Here is a 15,721-nt window from a genome sequence, read left to right on the forward strand (position 1 = left end):
AGTAGCACATTAGCATGTGCACCGGGCCAAACCAGGGACAAGTCGTACATCCGGGGCAAGGCCGGTTTTATTCCCCTACCTGGGAAAACCTCCCAGGCTCCCCGTTATAGAGGTCACCCTAGGTGCCATTTTAGGGGACTTGTGGTTGATTACACCGGCCTCCCCTGCACAGCGGTAACACGTCGCCCCCAGCAGGTATGGCTGTGGGGGCAGGTCGACCCCACAGACCCCCCCGCCAGGGCGGCACTAGTGGTGCTACGTGGGTGTACATGTGCATGGATACGGGCTCTGCACCTAAACTTGCCTGCTGGGACAGTGAAAAGGGTTCACTAAACTGTCACTAGCAAAGGCACCACGTGTGGTCACACTAGTTGGAGGCAGCACTCAATTGCGAGGAGAGGCCCTCATTAGGAAGGAATACATCGCCCTGGCCTAAGACGATGCCGAGGAAATAAAAGGTACGACGGGACCTGGTGAGGTGAAAAGAGAAAGATGATGAGATAGAGAAGAAGAAAAAGGAAACATGAGGTGAAGGTCCGAATACATTGCAGGTCCCGAACGTATCCCGATTAGTCGCCTCGTACGACAAGTACGGGTTGGCTGTGGTGATATTCTAACCCATACACCACACGGGGGCCACAAACAAGAGATCCGCAAAGTTTTGCAGAATCGATATCCAGGATCAATAAATTTCAAAAACAAATAAAAACAGTAGAAAAAGCACTGAGTAGGGATGCTAAATTAACAAATATGATAAAAAATAATATTTATGAAATTATGGATGGACTACAGGATATTATTTTAGAACAAGAATTGGAATTAACACAACTCAAAACAAAATTGGAAGTTTTACAAAATGGTGCAACATCAAATTTAACCAGCCAAAGAACATATGCAAGGGTAGCGCTTTCAGGGGGGGAGGGGGAAAGACACAAGAATTAGTTAAATTAATAATTGAACCAAAAGAGAAAAAACCAGATGATAGTAGTGAAGTCACAAAAAATAAGATAATTTCAAAAATTCACCCAGGAAAAAGAATTTACAAATAAACAAAATTGTTAAAACCAATAATCAGGCAATCATATTAGAAGTACCTTCAGTTGATCAAGCCAAAAAAATACAACAAATAATACAGGAACAGGAACCCCAAATGGTATAAAAAATGTTTTGGTCTCTGCATCTTTTTTCGGTGTGCCCAAATCTTAGACAATTATTGCATTGCATAATAGAGATAAATTCTTTAAATGTTAAATGCTCTAAATGTTCTAAAGAAGGTCATAAGGAAGCAAAATGTAAGGAAAACTTTATTAAATGTATTAACTGTATTAGAGGGACAAAAAAAGACCGAGACAGCAAACATAATGGTAAAGATAAAACATGCCCATTTTTTCTACTAGCACAAAATAGAGTAAAAACAATATAAACTATAGTAATAAATAGTCAATACTGCAATACCTTTTTCCAGGCCAATTTGCAACTACAGATTTAAATGTTAAAATAGTAAAGGATAAGATAGACATATTTTTTTTACAAGAACCTTATTTGTATTATAATAAATTTATTAATTTAGATAAAAATGGGAACGTATCCAACTCAAAAGAAGAAGGTAAAAACTTAACAGCTAAACTAACTCATAAAGACATAGAAATTTTACAATTAGGACATATTAAACTCAAAGAAATAACGGTAATAATAGCAAAAGTAAGGTATTGAAACCTTATTGATATAACAATAGAAACAATAAAACAACTTTGGCCTGAGATATAAGAAGACTTAAAAATTATTTATAATCAATACCTAAATGAAGGATATTTCCCTAACATTTGGAAAATAGCAGAACTAGTAATCTTATATAAAGGAAATAATAAAATAAATATACACTCTTAAAGATAAATATGCTTACTATTCTCCGTTCACTCTTAGCTGAGTTCTGAAATAAACAAACACCGCCGTATCACTGCACCGCGTCAGCAAGTGATAGGCTGCATTCATCTTGCGCGCCAAGCACTAGTTGCAACACACACACTTAAGTACAGTCGGTGCTAATAAAATAACGGAGACGTAATATAACAGGAAGCACTGTAGCACTTTGTTCAGCGTAGGTGGTTCATTTGCGAAGAAAAAACTATGCACTTTACGCCTAATAACCGTCTTCACAAAATCATCACAAGTTTTTATAACAGGATACTCATGTTTCCTTTTCTTCCCGGAAGATGTTAATGTCCCGGTGTCCTGTAATTCTTTCCTTGCACGAAGCACACTGCTCTTCGAAACACCCATAAATTCCACAGTTAAACTCGCGATATCGTGCAGACGACCATCCGGATATATGTCTGAAAATGTTTTAAAAACATTCAACAGAATAGTTTTCTGTGCACTTTTCAAAGGCTTTCCCGTTATGTGTTTTACAAAACTCAGTCCGACGTAGCCAAACCGTGCGCGCGCGAATCCGAAATGCAACTGTTGCGCCGGCCATCAACTGTACACTGTACAGTACCTTATGTCTATGCCACCGTACACACGGCATCTGCTAACATAATTGTAAGTAAATACTTGCTGACACAGTAAACTGTATTGGAAATTAATGGTGAAATGCTATAATGCCATATATCAAAAATTGTTATAAAAAAGGCAGTGTAAAAATACTTACAAATGGTACGTAACCAAGGGACTATTTCTTGCGCACGAAAAATGTGCGCGGCGGCCGGCAACCAATGAGAATGTTTGTTTACAAGAGGCTTTGTTTATTCCAAAACTCAGGTAAGAGTGAACGGAGAATAACTGTATTGGAGAAAATATTAGAAAAAATAATTTTAAACAGAATAATGCCCATTATAAATAACTTTTTACATAATAATCAATTTGGTTTTAGGAAACAAAAATCTACAGAGCATGCCATAGACAAATTATTACAGATAATAAAATCTATAAATGACAAACATATAATAATAATTTCTTATAGATATAAATAGTACCTTCTCTACAGTAAATTGGAACAAAATTAAACAGACAGTAAATAAACTCAAAAAAATAATATGGAGCTAAGTACTAAACAGAGAAATTAAATTTAGTTAGGCACAACTAAAATTCAAATAAATATGAACAGAGGATGCCTGCAGGGTTCAGTTTTGGGACCAACATTCTGGAACTTAATAATAAATGATTATATAACCCTAATAAACGATAATAATAAAATAAATACAATAGTTTTTGCGGATGACTTGGCTCTAATAATACCAGGTAATTCAAGACAAGAAATTGAACAAAAATCAAATAATATATTAACAGTAACTAAATCATGGATGGATGATTAAAAATTTAAAATTATCAACGGATAAAGCTTTTGTACTTCAGGTAAAAGGTGACCTATATAAAAGACCCCCAACAATAAAATATAATAATTCAAGCATAAAAGTAATAAAAGAATTCACATACTTAGGAGTAAATAATAGATTCAAAATTAAAATTTTTACCTCATATTACATACATAACAAATAAAACCAAACAAATTTTTTCAAGACTCAATCAATTTGGAATATAATGTTAAAAATAAAAGAATTATGTATCAAGCACTCTTCTTAAATACAATACAATATGCAGCTTCAACTTTTAATAATAGATTAAACAATTTACACATAATTAGAATCCTGAGAGCAGCACGACATAATATAATAAAATTAACCGGTCTGTGTGAAACTACGTCCTTTATTTTAGTGTTAGTAGTAAACAAAGTAATCCCGTTAGATTTTCAAATTAGAGACCGAAATATAATATATAATTTTAAAACTTATAGACAGAGAAGACACTTATACAGTAGAAGGTGATAACAGAATTTGGATAATAATAAATAATAATCAGGAATATAACTTAAAACAGTTTAAAAAATACTTATACAATAAAAGTATAAGAGAGTGGTAAAATTAAATTCAAAATACAGATAAAAATTTAAATTTAAAAAATTACATAAAAAATGTTGAACATTAGTACAATAGCCCAGCAAATTTAAAAAAGATATATGATCTCAATTATAACCGGACATGGCCAATTTAAATATTATTTAAAAAATATTATTCATAAAAAAGAGGACGATAACTGTCAATGCAATAATGGACAACAAGATGTTTATCATATTTTGTATAAATGTAATATGTTTCATGTCGAAAGAAAAAAACTCCAAAACCAGTTAAATACACTAAATGATACATTGCCTTTAAGTAAATTTGAAATTTTTGATCTAGAAATTGTTTAATTCATTAAAACATATTTTACCGATATCTATATAATAATAAAAACATTAAATGATGTTATAGAATAATAAATAATATAACTTGACTTTTAAAAATATAATATTTAAATTGTTACTTTCCTGAATTCTGGTAGATTTGGTGCTGGACTTAATAAGTTTAAAATTTAATTACAGTAAACTCTCGATTATCCGTGTTAATTGGGACCTTCCGATGCCCGGATAATTGAATGCCCATAAGAAACCCGGATAATCCGTTTCACCACTTAAAAATGGTGTATTTACTAGCAAAAGAGTGTCTCTTCAGTAGAATTCTATGAGTACAAGCAAAGGCTTTGTGTACCGTGTCCCAGCTTATTGAACCGTAAACAATACTGGCACTGTGTTGCCGCCATCCTTCTCCTGTCCCCTTTATTGCTACGGGAGGGAGAGCGGCGGCAGTCTCATCTCAGCATCTCCCTCCACCCTTTTAACGACCTATTATCGGGGTCACTACAAAATAAGTGTCTGAACCACAGCACAACATTATACACCTTTTTTTTCCCCCTTCCAGCTATTGCATTTTTATTTTTCTACCTCGGGCGGCAAGATATTGTTTCTTGTTAATTCCGCCTATTAAAATTAGGATGCACTTTTCAGTCCAACTATGAGTATGGGATACTACGAGACCTTCAAAGTTACGAGTGTTTTGAAATGTGTCAGTTTGACTACATAAATAGTAATCCTAAACTAATCTGGTTATTACGAGTGCTTCCTTGTTGGCTCTTTCGTAAGAAAGAGTGATTTAAATGGCATCTTCAAACAAGGAAAAAAAGGTTCACGCAGTAAACAAAGGCTGCAAAACGAGAGAGGGCCGTGGCTATGCTGGCGCCGGGGCTGTGGACCATGACTTAATATGCTCCCTTTCTCTCTCTGTCTCTGTCTCTCTCTCTCTCTCGCTCGGCGGTTTTTAGAAACCCTCCCCCTCCCATTGTGTTACTGGCTGCTTTATTTATGTCTCGCACGGTTTGGATTCCAATTTCATATTCCTGTGCTAATTTTGCGGCAGTTTCTCCGTTTTCTAACCTGTCCACAACTTCTAACTTCTTTGCTATTGTCAGCACTTTACGTTTCCTTTTACCAGACATGATTACAAAAACAAATGTGCCTGGGAGAACTGTGTAAATAACTGCGTGAAAAATGCCTCTTCCAGACGTCAGGAGTGTGGGAAGGTAAAAGAGGTACCTAGAGGGACCTTTTTTTTTAGCGTGGCCGGGCGCTGTGAAAAGAACGCATGAAAAGAAAATGAAAAAAAAAGGGGGGGGGGAGTTGAGCAGGAAGCAGCAGTCAAGGCATTCCTTTTTGGTTTAAAGTGTGACAAATTGACGGGTCAAGCTGGCAGGGGAACGAGGGTCTGAAGGGTCAGGTAAATAGCTTTCTGACACAGCAGTAAAAAAAAAGGTTGCTACACCCCGTCATTTTTTTTTCAACTTCATAAAAAAATCAAGCACGGATACCCCGAAAACCGGATAATCCAGGCCTGGATAATCGAGAGTTAACTGTACTTAAATAAAATCGGATAAGAAATCTATTCAACTCAAATTATTGACTCACATACTGTTATAGTTATCATTGCATTGTATGTTGTGATTGTTTGTTTATTTATTTTATCTATTGTCTAATTTAAAAATATAATATTATGCTAATTGTTCGTCTGATATATAACATTTGTATCCTGTTCTGTGTTGTATTTTGTATTGTGTTCCTTATGTAAAAATTTTGTCCTAAATATATATTATTAATATAACTTGTTTTTGTCATCTATATATTTATTTGTATTGTATCTTATATTTAATTTTTTTTTAAGGTTCCTGTTCCTAAAACACGTCTTAGTCAAAATCACTATTTAATATTATAAAGAAAATAAAATAAATCCTGTACTTTGTAAATTTCGAGAATATGGTCAACAACTAAAACAAAAAGTGGTCAACTACTAGTGATCTGACTTTTGCAGTTGGTTAATAAATAACACAAATAATTGATTTCAGAATAAAGCCACATTAAATAGAAAATTAATTTGTTTCAAAATATTGATGAAATGTGTGCTAGATGGAAGTATAGTAATACATTTAAGCTAATAAGTCTGAGTCGGTAGCTAATAGTTATTAATATATAGCAGCTACAAGGAAATTTTTCTCTTAAGGAGTCAACTACTACCTCACTAGAAATATTCATAACTCTTAAGGTTGAAAACGTGCTAATTTTGCTTTTTATGCTTCTAAATTTTGTCACGTAAAAATATCAAAGTTTTAATTGAATAATGTTTTTAAATAAACCCAAATTAATGTCTTGAAACTGGAAATAATCTCAACCTCTTTAATTCCTATTGTTCCACTATTAAGTAAGACCATACAATTGAATTTTGGATTATTCAGATACGATTACACCCTAAATCACCACATTAGGTACACTCCACATCATTTCTAATGCATGCATGCACACACACACACCTACTCTGTACAAAAAAATGTGTAAACTTACATATGCAGCGGTGTTGTAATTTCTTTGGTAATGTAAATCTACATAAATGTTTTAGAACAGCAAATTGTGCTATATATAGGCTAGTAAAACTACACAAATGAACTTATTTTAAACTTTGATATAGGCCTCTCTCTCTCTCTCTCTCTCTCTCTATATATATATATATATATATATATATATATATATATATATATATATATATATATATATATATGCGCAAGATGTTGCACATTCAATAGGTGTTCATTAGTGTCCTGTAAGGTTTAAACACGGGCTACGACTGTGTCATTGTGTAAAATATTTGTCAGTATAAGTATATAAATTACAAAAAAAAGCAAAATTAAATTTTTTTTCCAATTTATAGTGCTAAACCTTATTTAATGTACATTATATTAGGATAATAGTACTCCAATAACTTTATATATTTATTGGTTTGGACGAAGAAGTGTGCATTTATAACGAATTTGAAATTCCGCCAGTTATCTCAGACAGTTGAAGGGTTACAATGCATAGTATAATTAATTAAAGGTGATGAAATTATTGTCCCGAGGCACAAATTGGCCATTGGCAGCCATAAACTACAAAACTAAGTAAGCTGTACAGTATATTTGGAAGAACTATGATTTAACATGTTCATTGTTAGTGAAATTCACTCAACGATGAAGTCAAATTAACTGACAGTTGAGGTGAACATGCACATGCATGCATATGAAAATATGTATCTTTATTACAGATAAAAATACACTAACAGCTATGACATTTTTATAAAACCGTGGAAATTTCATGTTATTTCAACCTGAGCAGCAGAGAAAAAATACATCAACATATGTAGGTGTAAAATTATACTGACATAGATGGAGACTCCGCTGCCACATACATTTTGAGTATAATACATATTACTTTTGGAGTGATATACTCACAGACACGTAAATAGGTAACAAGTTAGTATCAAATCTTTATGAGTTTCTGCAAACCTGCAACAGCCATTCAACATTATTTATATGGATTCCCCACTATTGTGAAAATTGCTTAACAAACAATCATTTAGGAATTATGTCTAGGAGATTTTCTGTAATAAGAGTTTCCTACCTGCTAACACTTGGCTATAGGCCTACGTTAGGTAGAAAAAAAAATGTGTCATATTAATTTGCAGAAAGACGTATCTTGGCAAATATACATTTCAATTGGATTATGTCATGATAAACTAATTAATGGATACTTGTATATATTTATTGTTTTATATAAATCAACATGTGTGTCCCATACGAAGCATTACATGATTTGTAAATATATTCTATCTGATTTTGACGTGCATGAAATATTAAAATTGGTTTATGTTGAATTTATGATGAAGTAGGTGATTAAATAATTCTATATGTATGGTAAATGTAAGAATTATTTTCAATGAATATGATTTTATGTGACACATTCTTACATCCAGATGTCACCAACATGTACTCCAAAAGTAATTAATGATATCTTCAACAATTTAATTATATGGATTGTCTACGTGTACTAATGTGTATTGCTTTTAAAAAAAATTTATAAACAAGTCTACAATTAAGGCTTGTCAGCACAAGTTTTATAAATTTAAGAAAACAAAAATAAATTTAAAAAATGTATCACTTAGGAAAGATATCTCCGCAACAATATTCTGGGTTGATGCTATGCTTTATTTCTTTTAACATTGAAATTAATATAAAAAAATTTAGTCTCCCTCACTTCACGAGATGCGGCTACTGGAAGTTCACTTTGATAAACACACAGCTGTAGGCCTGTTCCAGCACATAAGGAAACTCATAATTAAAACAGTTCTGTGCCGTTTTCATAAGTTCACAACCACAGCAATTTAGTAATTGTATTTTGTGTCAATAACAATACAATTTTTTTCTTTCTAAAATCAGTATGTACAACAACACTGAATTGTTTTTGTGTATGTAACAACTATTTTAGGATGCCAGAACCTTCATGGGTTATAACCTGCTGGGTTCGTCCATGTTCGTGCGCCTCGGCAGATATATAGAAAGCAGCCAAGGATTTCCAGTCAGAATTGACGTTAACAGTAAGTAGACTCAAGGGTGTGCCATTCCCTTAAAGTTACTTTATTATTGGCATGACAGTGTAATAAAATTATTATCCAGTCTTGTCCTTTTTTAGTGCTTCCAAAATGTGGTGCATAGACAAAGTAAATGAAATAAATACCAGTACCCATTATTTCGCAGCAAAAACCAAGGAGGTGTCAGAATCTGAGTAACTTTTGTGAGCAATATTTTTTTCTCTTATATTACAATGTGTGTATTTAAAGCCCAGTCGTTTAGGGGTGGCACCATGAATGATTTTCAGGAGGAGCTATTTACATCAGTTTTTATTGTTAAGTCTTCTCTAACAGATCTTGAACATTTGTACTCCACGTACGAGCAGGACATTTCTGTGACATTTCGCTAGATTATTTTGGTTTTGTCTGTAAGTTAGTAAAGACGAAACATTAACAAAGGGCTAGGGAAAGCCTCCTGTCCCTGCCCGCATCCAGGCGCGCTTGCAGTGCAGGTTATTTTATCTAAACCATACATTAATATATAAGCAAAGTCGTAATATACGTATTGCTACTTCTAATTTATCATTTAAACAATAACATTTAATGTAATAAATAAATTTTATTTAAAAATGTGTTACATGCCGGTTGAAAGGCATTCATAATAAGTTCATACATACAGTTACATGTCATTAATACTTTTAGTTGTACTTTGATTTCGCAAAATGTTTACCTCCTTTGTCTATATTTATATGAAGCGTCTTTTCTAACCAGTTATCAGTAAGAAATATCTGATTAAAATTCATATCGACACTGGACATGGCAAACCACTGTCGCAATAACTCTTGAAATCTGAGTGAAATTAAATTGTATGATTCAATAAGTACCTACCTAGTTACCATGGGCAAAGTACAAGTCTACAAATTCTACCAAAATTATATGCAACTTTTGAAAAAGATATCAATTCTTTATGTACCTAACTTATGGTTATGTCATTTTACAACGGCTATAAGTAATTTCATTAATAATGTACTTTCTACTTTTCCAAAGAGAGGCAAGCAGATGTACCACAACTGTACTAGAGGGGCAACTGTGAAATTGTGTGTACAAAAAATAAAACACAACAAATCATTGTTCCAAAAAGCACGTGTGTTTTTGATGGTGCGACTGAACTATGTGCTGGTAAGTACAGATCCTGATAAGGCGATGTTATTTAATGCCTTTGGATGAAGGTCCTCATAAGATAGCTTGCTCATTTTAAGCACGCACTTCGCGTGTGTACGTTGGAGTTAAAATGAGCATAAAAATATAAATGACAAACAAACAAAAAATGTATAACTTTGTTACAAGACATTAAAAAATTACACAATTAAGTACTGTATAACTTTAGATATGCCCAATCGTTAGAGTACATAATTGGATAAATAATATACATAGAGTAATAGTAGGCTAATACTAAATTGTTCTTACATTTCTTAGTCACTTAAATGCAACACATATCATTTAATACTTATTGCCAGGGTGTTTTCGGCAATTTAACGTAAGGAAATACTTTTAAATCGGGCATTAGTCAGGATTGTCAAGTTCCGCCAACAAAATGCTTTGCTGAATACCAGGCCTTAAGTTCTATGAATTAGCACTCGCACAATCATGTGTATCTTCTTACTCCACTCCTTGTTAAGTAGGTTTGTTACGTTGCATGGTAGTTGCACATAGATGCGCGCGCAATTCAAATTTGCCTGGACCTTTCCGTTTGTAACTTTGCAGAGTTGTGTTTCAGAACTGATATTCCTTAACAAAAAAATACTTGTTTCAGCATTCCTTACACCCCATTATATTTATGCCCAAAAGTTACCGGACACCCAGTTTTATAAAGCACATCAATAAAGTGAATCAAACTTTATTTCGAGTAAAAAAAATGTAATATCAACTAAGCTTTATTTCAGTAACTAGTACCGTTCCCTGTTTTACGAGGAATGAAACTTCCAATAAATGCAAAAACCAGCTACCAACTATCCTTATAATCTAATAACAATGTTGTCGTCCTGCTAATCCTCCCTCGTGGTTCGACGCCCGGCTGCTCAGTTGTCCTGGGTAGAGTGGGGTTCGGCTAGTGTGGCCAAGGAGGGTCAAGCTAAGACATATAATTATCCACCACCAGTCTGTGACGAACACCCGGTTTATTAACACAGGACCCTGTACATGGGGCTGTCCCAGCCCCGCCTGCGACAGTCTCCCGCAAGCTACTATGTGCAAGCGTAAATGCCCTGGTCCTAGCCACCTATATACAAACAAGATGAGACGTGTGCTATGACTGTATACTGTCGCTATGCTCGCGTCGCGACGCCGACATCCACTTACTGACTCGTTGGCTCACTGCTCGGTGACCCGTCTCGAGGCACGACTGCTTCTCGCGCCCGCCCGGCGACGACTAACTCCCTCGCACTCCGGCGTGGTGCGCGGCAGCTCATCCTTCCCCTCCCCTCGAACCCGCGGTGACCCTGACGTGTCGCAGACGCCCAGTGAATAATAATATGAGCACAAAACATAAACACTTTAATGATAAATATAAATATGTACAATAAAATTAGATTAGATTAATAAAGAATATTTACAATATTTGTCCCGCTGTAAATACAGCGTCCATCCTTTCCTAAGAAAGTTCATATTCAGCTGTTGGTTCCCCTGGCGCGCGAATCTCCCCCGCCCCCTTGCCCTAGCCGCACCGCACTGCACTGTTCGGCATCAACAACCTCGGGTGTCGGTACATTTTTAAGCTTAGTTTTGCGTAAATTACATTTGTTTGAAGTCTGTTTGCAGTTTAAGCCTCACTTTAAAGGCATATATTAATTTTTAATACATTAATACGTAAATAATTGCGCACATAACTTGAATTGAATATTTCGGGTGATTGTTAGTCACTCATGTGTTTTTTGATTAGCAGAAGAATATTATGAGTTATAATCTTGACAAAACTTTACACGTTCAAAGTATCACAGTAGGGTCGTCAGATATATTTGTATATTACATTTTCCCTGCAACTGAATGTGATTGAGGCTATGAAATGAGCTGTTTTGTCGTTCGATAATTACATCGCTGCCGACCGCAAGCTAGTATAACATGCTTTTTCTCTATGTTGTAATATTACTATGGTTTTTTTCCCTCGTATTATAAGGACTAAAGTATCGCACAAATACGACTCAGTGGTAATATATTTGATTCATTTAGTGATAGGATCAGAGCAGAGTCCCAGCCACATGAACGTACTCGTTAGCAATTATATAAAAATTTGATTAATATGTTTAAGGTTTTTAATTCTTTAACTTTCCATTTGTAAATTACCCTGCACATCTCAATAGTGCATTATATTGGTTCTTGTCATTTACAACGGTCGATAGCTTTGCGATAGGTTGACAGTACAATGCAAATCGGTAGGTGACCAGTATGCCAACTGAAGTGAAAATAACCAATTGCTTTGGCACAGCACTACCCCACCAATTAGACACCGAATTACCATTGAAAGGTGGTCGGCACATTACATGAGGTTCTTTATGTCTTTTAACTGTATAAATGTCTATATAATCAGGTTGAGAATTTTGTTATGGTTCTATGCTTGTAACAAAAGGTAATCTGAATTTATTGCATATCACTTTAATTTTTATTTTTTATTTTTTTTTTGTAATCTTCCACACCTCGTAAACGTGATATTACTTTGAAATGTTTCTCCAGGCTTTTTGTATCATATTCGACGAAGAAAAATTACTAATATATGTACTATTTGTCACAAGTGACTACATATATATTATGTATTTAATTTGTTTTTCCAAAAGTTTTTGGACCTTAGTTTTTAAGTTTTAAATGTAACTGTGAAAATGAAATAATGTGGATGCTGCAGGAGAGGCAGTGTCACGTAGTGGTGATGCCGGGCGGCAGGCAGGAGCTGTGCAGAGCACCGCCCTGGGGAGCCTGTTTTTCCTTCTTCAAAAAGGATCGTATTTTTAGGACGAAGCATGACATGGAAAAATTTTGGTAATGTTGATTTGGTCTACCGAAAGTTTTGAATATTTACTTCTCCGGCATTTGAAACCAATTGGTACCATTAACTGACAGTCCAGCTCTTTGGCAAGCCAGACATTAGGAACCATTAAGTTAAAATAATAATCATTAAGTGAAACAGTTTAAACATGCAACTGCTCAATTTTAAGACACATATCATTTACATTATCAATGAATATTCGGCAACAAATTTTAATTAAAAAACATAATATCTATACAAGCTTTGACTAGGAGACCAAATCATAGAAGAAATATTTGATTAATATTCACGATTCGTGGAATGTTTATGCCACATAGTGGAAAATTTGGTACTATTTAGTTTTGTTTGGTTTTTTTTTTTTCGGTAGGAGGGGGAGAAAACATTTTATAACCCATACTTGTGCTTCCGCTTATGCATCTGATGTACACTATCCAAGGAAAGACTAGGTCAGATTACTGTGATAACACAACAGCAACTGGCCCGTATGTTTAGGGGATATTATATGTTCTAAATGAAACAGTATATTGACTAATTACTATGTACAATATGTATGCCTTGACTGAAAAATGTTTTTCCCTACGAATAGTACCGCCAGTTGAAAATATGCAATTAAAGGGAATAACGGTCGCAAATGTTATGTAGTTAATTTCTTCCAGAAAACTTATACATTTTCATCATGACTTAATGAGTCTGTGCTATGCCACCTCTGAGAAGTTCTCAGGTTTTTTGGGCTCGGCAACTCCAAATTAAAGTGGCAGAGCCTTCATATGTGTTATTGTACAGAGTGAATCCAGGGGTTATTGGTATGTAATAAGACTTCGGGATGAAATTTTTGACGTGATAACATCTAATAAATCGATGAACGCCGGCTGCACGCACGAAAAAGTGTTCCACTACGAATGTATCCTGTTTGCTCATTGTACGCATGCGTGGCATCTCTCTTCATGCTCATTGTACGCATGCATGGCATCTCTCTTCCACTCAATTGGAACAACCATCGATTTGACTTTTCAATCATATTTTTGTCGTTTGAATTATTTATATTATGTAATTTAACGATCGTCCACTGATTTTCAGCACAATCGGTACGGTTATTTAAAAGTAATGTTGAAAATTCAAATACGTTTTGAACCAACAATGGTGTTTTACAGTTACACATAATAATTCAAATTACACCAGGGATCTTTTGCACAATGTTTTAAAAAATATTGTAACACATTATAAATAAGTTTGGTGTATTTGGGATGTTAATATTATTCCCCTACCGTGAACAAAATTTTTATAAACATATATATAACATCTGAAACTACATTACTTTAGTATGGCCTCGTGGGCGTGTGGTTAGCGTACTTAACTCTTGAATTAAAGGTTGTCGGTTCGAAACTCGGCTGCTGAAAAAAATTTTTTTGTACTTGTGAAAGTAAATACGGCGTACGCAACATTACAAAAGTAATAAATATATATGAATTAATGAATGCAAATAAAAGTAAATTTATTAATTGAATTGCACATTTTATTCACTCCTTTGTATCCATAAAAAATAGTGATAATTCAATAAAAATGATTCAATTTTATTCATAAAAGTATGCAGAGGTAGATTTTATCATGCAAAAGATAGAAAAATTTAAAAAAAAATTCTTCCTCAAAAAATATAATATTTTTAATGCCTAAATGGTTTGGTTGCAAAAACCTATTACGGCTCAGTCTCAGGCCGAATATTATATTTCCTTTTCTTCTGGATCAATCATTTCATCAATGTTTTATTATGACGTCACGTTAAACTATCGTCCGTAAACCGACTTTACAGACAACAAATTTTTTTTTTGATGTAACCACTGTGGTCAACAATACTATATATGTGTTTGAAATGTACGGTTGGGTCTACACGTAAAACAGAGAAGAAATATTTACCAGGCTTGACAGTTTGCGGTGCTAATCTAACAGAGTAACACTTAGTAGATTTATATTTTTTTCGCGTGGGCAATTCTGTAAACTGTAATAAATAAATAATGAAAATATTACAGTTTTATATTTCTTCCAAACGCCACGTGTGATTCAATTATATATATACCTGCAGTCTAAGCTAATTATTCGATGATTTTGAAGAATATGTGTGACAAATTAAGTGGTTCATTCACACAGGGGAAAAAGCATATGCATCGTTAAACTTTACTGCATGACAACGTTAATCGTTCTGTAGGTTAGCTTTTTGAAAAAGAGGTAAAAATTTATTATTTTCAATATGATGTATAGGCATTTTTCAAGCGACGCTATTAATACAATTCGATGCAGTTACGAAAGGATATTGACTAATTAATGTGCTATTTTCATTTCAGAAAGTATGAACATCCGCGTAATGAACACAGGCACAATATTTCGTAGATGGGATGGTTCCGTAAAGTCTGAGTTTTTTGAGAGGTAAGTTGAATAAAGAACATTTGAAAATGTGATGCACTTATCGCACGGTCAGTTCTTGGAATAATGTCAGGAGGATAATAACGTCATTAGATTTATGACATGTAGTTTCCAGCTCCCTCAATTTTTGCTACCATCTGTTAGTAATTCTGATGTAAAACACTTACCTATGTGTTAATTTAGTATGCAAGGAATCAAATAAAAGTGCTAACTTTTCTGAAATAAGTATAAATAAGCCTATTTATTAATGCAATACCCATTTCAAACTGTCAATGTTTATATAATCTTAACCATCGTTATATTTCCATACCATACATTTTTGTCTTGTCAATTGAAACAAAACTCACTGTCATTCCAAAAAAAAACGTAATTTCGTGTGTGTTGAGCTGATATTTTAATTAATTCGAGATTGATTGGGAAGCACAAAGTCAAAGATATGTATATATACATAAATTAATAACTTCTTTATGATTGC

The sequence above is a fragment of the Bacillus rossius genome, chromosome 11, assembly GCF_032445375.1.
Source record: "Bacillus rossius redtenbacheri isolate Brsri chromosome 11, Brsri_v3, whole genome shotgun sequence".
NCBI classification, from domain to species: domain Eukaryota; kingdom Metazoa; phylum Arthropoda; class Insecta; order Phasmatodea; family Bacillidae; genus Bacillus; species Bacillus rossius.